At 44.2% G+C, this 7,495-nt stretch overlaps 1 non-coding gene across 1 annotated transcript; it reads right to left on the reverse strand.

Moving 5' to 3' along the window:
• Positions 1 to 3,886: 3,886 nt before the first annotated feature.
• LOC111815902 lies at positions 3,887 to 3,993 on the reverse strand. The gene has a single exon (XR_002820528.1). It is a non-coding gene; the product is annotated as a U6 spliceosomal RNA (small nuclear RNA).
• Between the last annotated feature and the right edge of the window lie 3,502 nt (positions 3,994 to 7,495).

Below are 7,495 nucleotides of genomic sequence, written 5' to 3' on the forward strand. Positions count from 1 at the left end.
ATTACGTGGGGCAAATACGATTAGCCAGAGCTCATGGCCCTCACTGAGCTGCTGCTGCAGTCAAAAATGCCCCCGGAAGATGGAGGAGAAAGTTTATTTCAACGTTTGCCTCCTGCTTTCCAGTCCCCTGTTATTTTGCCCTAACAGAGGCAACAGGCAGAGGAGTCTGGGAAATGTAGTTTGAAGGCCTCCTGCCCTTACAAGAAGGAAAGAAAGAATTAGGCAACTGAAAAGTTGAAAGTTAATAGCCACTATTATTCATCACCAGGAACAGTAACAGAAATAGTGGAAATAAAGGTGCACCTACAAATGAAATATCCAAAATTTGGTACTTTGAGAGGATTAGAAAAATTCAGATGTCCCCCATTTATCTCCTAAGACACACGCCTTAGCCTATCAAAGCACTGCAAGCTCACCTCTCCCTGGGCTCTCTGCATTCCCCAATATGGGTCACACAGCTGAGGGAGGCAGAGTTGGGGTGCTAAAATGGCAGTCTGACTTTGAGGTTATGTACTGGACCCTTCTGTTATTTTGCCTTTCATCTTCCTATCATCTCATCGGAAATGTAGACATGCCTATTGGTTTTGTTTTTTGTTTTTGTTTTTGTTTTTTTGGACAGAGTCTCACTCACATGCAGTTTGGGCTGGCCTTTTGCTCACTTTTGTAGCCTCCAGGATGGTGTCCAACCCACAGAGATCCTCCTGGCTCAATCTCCCTAGTGCTAGGATTACAGGCATGTGCCACCATGCCCGATTCTGGGGCCGCACCGTGGGCGCCTGCATTCAGGGCAGAGACAGCCCCCACCGTCCCCTCCCCTGCCCTAGCATCTGGAGAAGAGCATGGCATGCGGGGCTGGGGATTGAACTTGGGTCCTTATGCTTGCCAGGTAGGTGCTTATGCCTTTGAGCTATCTCTCCACTGGTTACACCTATGCTTGACTCATTAGTAGAGATTAATCTGCAAAAAAAAGAGAGAGAGAGAGAAAAGGGCTTATAGAAGCAACCCCTGAGCTACAGGACCAACTGTTGACTTTGTCTAAATATTGGCTCTACCATAGCAGACCACACCCTTCTTTAAGTCTCGTAGAAAGTTTATGGTAATTGAATTACCTGGGGGCCCACTATCTGAGACCCTGAGTGGGTGGGTCTTCCTGCTAGCGAACCCAAGTGGAAGAGGACCTGAATGGGCGAGCCTTGTGTTTGGGCAGTGAAGAAAGCCCCTAGGGAACACTAAATTGGGGTGCTGTTTCCTGTCAGCACATACCTATGCCCACACCAGAAGCTAATGAATTTAGTAAGCTCACTTAAGTTCCTCACCTTTGATTCACAAGCAGAGAGGAGGAAAAGATGATTCTTCAGAAATTTCATTCTAAGGGCCAGTCAAATACCTCAGTGGATTAAATGCCTGCAAAGAGGCGCAGGGCCCGAGGTTCGATCCTCTGGCCTGCCACACCAACCCCGCCTCCGTGGCACACTGAGATGGCAATTGAAACTGGGCCTGGTGGCGCACCTGTAATCCCAGCTCTTGGGAAGCTGTAAACAGGTGGATCACTATGAGTCTGATCTAGTAGTGAGACCCTGAACACCTTGTAGACCCTTCCCTAAGAATCAAAAAAAGAAAAGAAAGAAAGAAAAATCATTCTAGCCTCTCTGATGACTTTATTTTTCATATTTGGGGAATTTCTCTTGCTTTGTAAACAGAAGATGATTTGTATTATTTTGAAATAATGTTTACCTGCTCATCATAACTTGAGAGAGGCAAAGCTAAAGAAACAGAAAGAGGGTGAGGGAGAGAAAGAAGAGAGAAGAGATAAAGAGGGTGGAGCGCATTATATGATAGCACCAGACCCTTCTATTAACTAGCTACCCTTGTTTCCTGAAGATACTTTTATACTTAGAGACTGCACATTAGCCCCACCTGTAAGATTTTTAAAAGAGGCAGAGGGCAGTTGTGAAAGGTATGGGGTCTCCCTGGCACCCACGGAGAGTCAGCTCAGGACATCTGTTGAAACCAAACTCAACAGATGCTCAAGTGCCTGCCACAGAAGAGCATAGCATTTACTTGGAATCCACACAATCCTCCCGTACACTGTAAATTCTCTCTAGATTATTTATACTATCTAACGCAGTACAAATTATCTTCAATTTGTTGTATTGTTTGGGGAATAATAAGAAGGAAAGCATCTGTATGTGCTCACTATTGAAACCATTTTTTCTGACTAATTTCAAACCGAAGTTGATTGAATCCATGGATTCAGAACTCACAAATATGGAAGGTAAGCCATCATTTTTAAAAAAATGTATCAGTTATTTAATTAGATTCTTAGTAAGAAATTTAGAACAATAATTTATGAGGATAGATTCCATTTGTCAGAACAAAAAACAGATCTCAAGTAGCCCCAGAGCTGAGGAAGAGATTTGATTTTTGCTAAAATCTGTGAGTCCACCGCCATCTGATACACCTTGTGCTGCTCTGAAATCTGGTATCTTTCGTCCTTGGTGTCGAAGACCTCGCCCTCCTGGTGTGTGGGTTTTTGCAGCTTCTTCTTCTTGAAGTAACAGTGAAGAGTTTGGGGATTTTCACTTTGCTGGTGTGAATTTTTGTAGAGGTGGCAATGACAAATTTCTGGTGTGTTCTTCATAGAGGAACATGATTAAGGCTAAGAAGCCCAGTCACATGTAGCAAGCCACCGGCCAACTGCTTCAGGAAGACCACTCTCTTGCCTCTGTGATGCCTGGTGAGGATGATCAAGATGGTGCCGGGAGTGATGTCAGCTCAAAGTTTCCTCATATACTGACTGAAGGGTTTCTTGCCGTGGCTCAAGAGCTTTTGGGGTACATCTTCAGTAGGGTAGTAGCTAGGCATTTTTTGAAGCTTAACCACCGGGATACCTCTGTTCTTGTCCCCACCGACTGGTTTTGGGATCATGGCAAGAACTTTCTCCTCCTTCTTCTTCTTCTCAACCTTTGATTTGGCAGCTGTGTACTTTTTCTTGTACAAAGCCTCTCTGGAACACATAGAAGATCAGGAGTATCTACCAATTCCTCTAACCAGGACAGGATTTTGGCTGCAGTGGGGCTGCCCCTTCTTGGACTTTTTTGCCTTCACCTTACCCTTCTTACCAGTGCCACTGGCAGAAGCCTTCTTGGCTTTGGATTTCTTCTCTTTAGTGTCTGGATTCTCAGTTTTTTCACCCACCATCTTGCAAGATGGGAAAGAAGACTAAGTTTAAGCTATTATATTAAACACCAGAGCTAGGCTTTGCTGATTCTAAGAGGAGAAGTGGGTGCTAATGTAAATAGCCATTGGAGTGGGGAAGAGCAAGGCTCTGCTGGGTCCAGAGCTATCAGCAGACACTTCAGGGCATTCCTGTGTGTTGGGTTGTAGAGTCCAGGTCCAACCAATTCCTGTCCTCTAGCAGGGGCATCTGAGAGATGACATTGCTACACATACAACACACACACACACACACACACACACACACACACACACACACACAGAATTACAAAGGTGTGACTGCTCTGGAAGACAATGGTTGCTTTATAGTTTATGCAATTGTACTCATGTTTTTTATTATAATTTTTATTCATTTTAATGAGAAAAAAGATAAAATAGCAATGAAACAGTTTCAAAACAGGTTAGTAGGATGTTTACTATAATTAATAAGTTGCATATTGTTTTCTTCGTAGTAGTCATTCAGAGGATAAGATGCAGACATGATTTCTTGTCTAAACAATATTAGTATAGGGCTGGGGAGATAGCTCAGCAGCATAAATGCCTGCTTTGCAAGCACAAGGTACTGAGTTCAGTCCCCAGTACCCCCCCACAAACAATATTAGTACAAACTTTTATTCACAGTGAACTCAAAGAAAGTAGCTATGTATCTAAAAATATGGAACGCTTCACGATTTTGCGTGTCATCCTTGTGCAGGGGCCATGCTAATCTTCTCTGTATCATTCCAATTTTAGTATATGTGCTGCCAAAGCGAACACTGTATTCATGTTTTATAAAATGTCTCATTTACAGATTTTCATTACACACCTATTAGGTTTCCCTTTGCTACATTAGCCTCATTCATGGCAAAGGAGAAAAATTGGAGTACCTCAAGTCAGAGAAAAAGGCCTATTATTTCAATTCTTGTATGGTTACAGATGCAGGGATGCAGAAAGAGGAATAAATACATAATACCTTTCTCAAAATGAATGGCTTGTTTTATAAAACATGTATGTTTTTCTTTGCAAGTACAGAGCTCCTACACACAAGCCTCTCTGTTGATGCTTTCGCCCCTGGGGGAATAAGCCACCTTCTCCCTCTCCTCAGAGGATAGGCCAGCTGTGAACTGGACCCCCAGCACCAACTCAGGGAGCTGTGACTCCAAAGCCCACATCTGCGTGCCCTGAGGTAGCCTTCTGGGCCTTAAACCCCCCTCTCAATGTTTTTCTAATACTGCTATCAACACATGGAAAAGGAGGCCAGCCCCTGCCAACACACTCCAAGAGCTCACTGAGACCTACAGTGGTGTCCAAGCGGTGCAGGTGTGAGGCTGCACAGTGTGCATCTGCCAGAGAGCAAAGGCAGAGGGAGGTGAGCCCACGGGGTGTGAACCTTCACGCACAGCCCCGCAATGCTGATGTCCCCAAGCCATACTGTTTGCCTTCTTTCCCTATCTCACCACCAACCAGTCCATGGTAGACTTGCGTTTCCCAAGTTTACTCAGCTTCAGTGCCTGGGAACTTATGATTCCCTGGACTGCTCCTCAAAATCCATGTGAAAGCCTCCTTCTTGTCATTTAGTTCTAATTCCAATATCCTCTCCTGGAGATGCCCTTTCTGACTCCCACTGTAAAGTGATAGCCACCCCCACCCCATCCCACCAATGCTCCCAGCAGAAGAGCAAGATCACCAGGCCTGGATTTGTCTCATTCATAGCACTTCATCACAGTTAAACATTGCATTCTGCAAGATTTGATGCCCTGGGCAAAATTGTGGATTAACAGACACTTTTTGTTTAGTTCTCGGCCTCCTAAAGCCCTTGAGCCCTCTCTGGGTTTCTCTTCTGCTTCCCAATCCTGACTTTGTATCTCTGCAATCAACATGTAGATTTTTATCTCCACCATGTTTTTAGCTCACACCATGTTTTTCTTTGAATTTAACTCTAAGCCAATTTAGGTGTACACGTAGCTTCCCTTACCCATGATGGGTCCATTCCAAGACCCTGAATGGATGCCTAAAGCCACAGAGTGACCAATCACGTGTTTTGTCATGCAAACATACCTATAATAAAGGCAATGATTTTTACGTTTTAATGTAAAGTGGGCACCTTCCCGTCCTCCTTGGCATATCCAAGCTGCCAGCATCACAACTCTTCCACTTTGGGCCACTATTAACTAAAATATCTGAACACGAGCGCTGTGATATTATGCTAGGCAATAGGATATCCAAGAATGCCAGTAAGTGACTAACGGATGAGTAGCATATAAGCTGTGGATACACTGGACAGGGGAATGATTTGCATCCTATGTGGGATGAATGGGATAAAAAGATATTTCATCATGCTGCTCAGAATGACATGTGGTTTATCAGTCATGCATTATTCATTCCTGGAACTTTTCATGTGATATTTTCAAACTGTAGCTGACCATAAGTAATTGAAAACATGGAAGGCAAAACCAAGGATAAAGGAGACTACTGTATCAAATAATGGATTCCTCTGATCTCTCTTGATTTAGAAGGCAGCCTCTGACAGGTGTGGCAAGGCTGATGGAGAGTGTGGTGCAGGGGAAAATGTGGGAGTCGTCACCCGCCGGATCTGCTGTTTGCACTCCAACTGCAGCCAACATTCCTCAGAAAACATTCACTATTCCTTAAAATGGTCCTCAGCCCAAGTTGCCCCTGGTCCAAAGTCCCGGTCCAGCTATCCTCTGCCTCAGTGGAAAGAAATGGTCGAGGATATAGCAATACTTATATAAACATTAATATTCACTCCTTGGGAAACCCTATCATCTTGGAAAGAATTCAGATGGTTACTTGTAAACAAAGGATGTTCTCATAACAGATCTCTGGGACTGCAGCCGCTCTGAGTTCTCTGCCTGCTGTGCCTCCAGACCACTGGAAGGGAGGGAAACGAAGCTGCTACTGCAGGGCTAAGACTAGAGAAGCACAAAGTTAAGAACAGGGAAAAAAGCCTGGGCATGGTGGCCCAGGTATGTAATCCCAGCACTCTGGGAAGCTGAGGCAGAAGGAGCATAAGTTTGAGCCTAGCCTGTGTAACCTAGTAACTTGGCAAAACCCTGTCTCTATTGGAAGGAAAGAATAGAGGAAGGAAAGGAGGAAGGGAGGGAGGGAGGAAAGAAGGGAGGGGAGGGGAGGAGAGGAAAGGAAAGGAAAGGAAAGGAAAGAAAAACCTGGGGTTGTAGCTCAATGGCAGGGTGCTCCTGGGTTTGATCTCTAGTACTGAAAGTGAATAAATAAATACATACCTAAATACATAAATAAAGAAAAATGAAAAAGCAAAAGATCATCCTTAAAATATGGTTGAGGATACTGGGGACAGGAAATACGCTTCTAAGGTCTCCTCTTGGAACTAGACCATTTCCTCCATCTCATCCCAGGATAATGTTTCCTTTCAAGACATGCAATAACATCTGGAGATAGTTTTGACATTATCTCTGGGGAGTAAGGACTCCTGGCGTCTAGTGGGTAGGGGCCAGGAATGCCACTGAACATCCCATGGTGCATAGGAAGGTCCATAAAAATAATCTGTTTTAATATGTCACTAGTGGAAAGGTTTAAGAAACTTTGCCATAGATCTATGATACACTTGAAAATTTGGTTTAATAACTCAATTATGGCTGAGGCAGGAGATTAGGGCATGGCAAATTGGCTGGGCAATTGGGCAAGACCTGCACATCAAGGAGATCTGCCAATCACAGAGAATGCTGTCTTCAGTTCTTCTGAAATGGGACCGAGCCTAGCCCTGACCTGATACCAAATGGACAGTGCTGTCTTCAGTTCTTTTGGCACAAGATTGAGCAGGTTTGTGATGGGCTAGCTTAGCACTGAGATGAGAGAGAAGATTTAAACACAGTGACCTTTATGCTGCGGCTGTTCCGCGCCTTCTCATCAACCCCTCCTCATTCTACTTCTTTATCTACTTTACCCGGCCCAAACTTGCTCTGCAGAACACTTCTTTCCAGAGTACTTTGTCTTCTAGAGCACTTCTTTTTAATTCTTTTTTCTCCTTAATAAACATTCAATTTTCCCATCCATCCACTGGCCCACCTAACTCTTTCAGTGGGACAGTCAGAGCTTAGAAAGGACCACTGCCCTTGGCCACTATAATAACCAGCAACAGGGTGGCTGTGATAGGGTTAGAAGATTAACTTTACTACCTCGCTATTTGTCTTTGGGAAATAATGACTTTGAAGCTTTATTTGGTCGAATAACGGCACCTCCAAACCTCACACAGTGGGTACATGAGCCACTTGGCTGCTTT

Source organism: Octodon degus, unplaced genomic scaffold (assembly GCF_000260255.1).
Source record: "Octodon degus isolate 3935 unplaced genomic scaffold, OctDeg1.0 scaffold00023, whole genome shotgun sequence".
Classification (NCBI taxonomy): Eukaryota; Metazoa; Chordata; class Mammalia; order Rodentia; family Octodontidae; genus Octodon; species Octodon degus.